This window comes from Chaetura pelagica, unplaced genomic scaffold (assembly GCF_000747805.2).
Source record: "Chaetura pelagica isolate M959 unplaced genomic scaffold, ChaPel_1.0 scaffold68, whole genome shotgun sequence".
NCBI lineage: Eukaryota > Metazoa > Chordata > Aves > Apodiformes > Apodidae > Chaetura > Chaetura pelagica.
In genome coordinates this window covers 2,779,344-2,781,436 of record NW_009954407.1, presented here as the reverse complement: position 1 = coordinate 2,781,436, position 2,093 = coordinate 2,779,344, and the positions used below count along the sequence as shown (strand labels likewise).

At 44.6% G+C, this 2,093-nt stretch overlaps 1 pseudogene; it reads left to right on the top strand.

Moving 5' to 3' along the window:
* Positions 1–307: 307 nt before the first annotated feature.
* Positions 308–1,865, top strand: LOC104394695 (annotated as a pseudogene).
* The last annotated feature ends 228 nt before the right edge of the window (positions 1,866–2,093 follow it).

Below are 2,093 nucleotides of genomic sequence, written 5' to 3'. Positions count from 1 at the left end.
CTGCTCTAACTCAGGACATTAGTTCATAAATTCAAATAATGAGTGTTAGAGCATCATTAACCTCAGTGTACTTTCTATTAGAAAACACTCCTCACACATTCTTAACTATTATCATTTGCATTTACACAATATGGTAGAATTTTTAGCATTCTCAATTAAATAATAATCTTTTATCTTTGGAAAATTTAAATTTCTCCTTTATAGCTTTATTTAATGGGACAAAGAGTCCAGGTAGTGCAACAATTAAAAAATTTACATCAGCCAGTGTTTAAATTTTTAAGCATTAGACAGGTCCTCATAAGTGGCAATGAGTAACCAGAGGCCAAAGTATAGCATCATGCATCAGTTTTAAGTCAGTTTAACATAAATTGATCTCTGCTTAAAATGGGTGAGAACATTTCCTAAGAAAACATTCAGACTTAGGCCTCTGTTCTCTGAATAGAAAGACTTGGCTGAAGCTCAGGAAGAAAAGGAGAGATTATGACCTCTGGAAGACAGAACAGGCCTCTCATGAGGAATACAGAGATGTAGCAAGGCAATGCAGGGAGAAAATTAGGAGGCCCACAGCCCAACTTGAACTCAACTTGGCTATTGCTGTCAGAAACAATAAAGAAAAATCTTTCTATAAATACATTAATAACAACAGGCGGACTAGGGAGAATCTCCATCCTTTCTTGGATGCAGGGAGAAACATAGTGACAAAGGATGAGGAAAAGGCTAAGGTGCTAAATGCCTTCTTCATCTCAGTCCTTAGCAGTCAAATAGATTGTTCCCTGGATGCCCAGTCCCCTGAGTTGGAAAATGGGGAGGTGGGGCAGAATGAGACTTTCGTAATCCAAGAGAAAATGGTTGGTGACCTGCTACACCACCTAAACTTCTGTAAGTCTATGGGGCCAGATGGGCTGCACCCAAAAGTAATGAAGAAGTTGGTGAATGCATTCGCCAAGCCTCTTTCCATCATTTACCAGCAGTCCTGATGAACTGGGGAGGTCCCAGTGGACTGGAGGGTAGCAAATGTGGTACTCATGCACAAGAAAGGCCAAAAGAAGGATCCAGGGAACCACAGACCTGTAATTCTGACCTCAGTGCCAGGGAAGGTCAAGGAGCCGATCTTCCTGAGTGCCATTGGGCACCAGGTAATCAGGTCCAGACAGCATGGGTTTATGAAAGGAAGGTCCTGCTTGATGAACCTGATCTCTTTCTATGACAAGACGATCTGCCTGGTTGACGAGGGAAAGACTGTGGATGTTGTCTACCTGGACTTCCATAAGGCCTTTGACACTGTTTCCCATAGTATTCTGTTAGAAAAACTGTCTGCTCATGGCTTGGATGAGCGTACACTCTGCTGGGTAAAACACACTAGCTGGATAGCTGGGCCTAGAGAGTGGTGGTGAATGGAGTTAAATCCAGCTGGTGTCCAGTCACAAGTGGGGTTCCTCAGGGCTTTTTTTAAAATCTTCATCAGTGATCGTGATGAGGAGATAGAATGAACACTCAGTAAGTTCGCAGATGATACCAAGTTGGGAAGAAGTGTTGATCTGCCTGAGGGTAGGGAGGTTTTACAGAGGGACTTTGACAGACTAGATTGGTGGGCCAAGGTCAATTGTATGAGCTTCAACAAAGCCAGATGTTGGGTCCTGCACTTGGGCCACAACAACCCCGTGCAATGTTACAGGCTTGGGGAAGAGTGACTGGAAAGCCACCCAGCAGAAAGGCACCTGGGGGTTCTGATTGATACACAGTTGAATATGAGCCAGCAGTGTGCCCAGGTGGCCACGAAGGCAAACAGCATCCTGGCCTATATTAGAAATAGTGTGGCAGGTAGGACCAGGGAGGTGATCATCCCTCTGAACTCAGCATGGTAAGGACACACCTCAAATACTGTGTCCAGTTTGGGGCATCGAGGTGCTGGAACGTGTCCAAAGAATGGTGACCAAGGTGGTGAAGGGCCTCGAGAACAAGTATTATGGAGAACAGCTGATGGAACTGGGGCTGTTTAGTCTGAAGAAAAGGAGGTTGAGGAAAGACCTCATGGCCCTCCACAGTTACCTGAAAGGAGTTAGTAAAGAGGCAGGCACTGGACTCTTCTCACA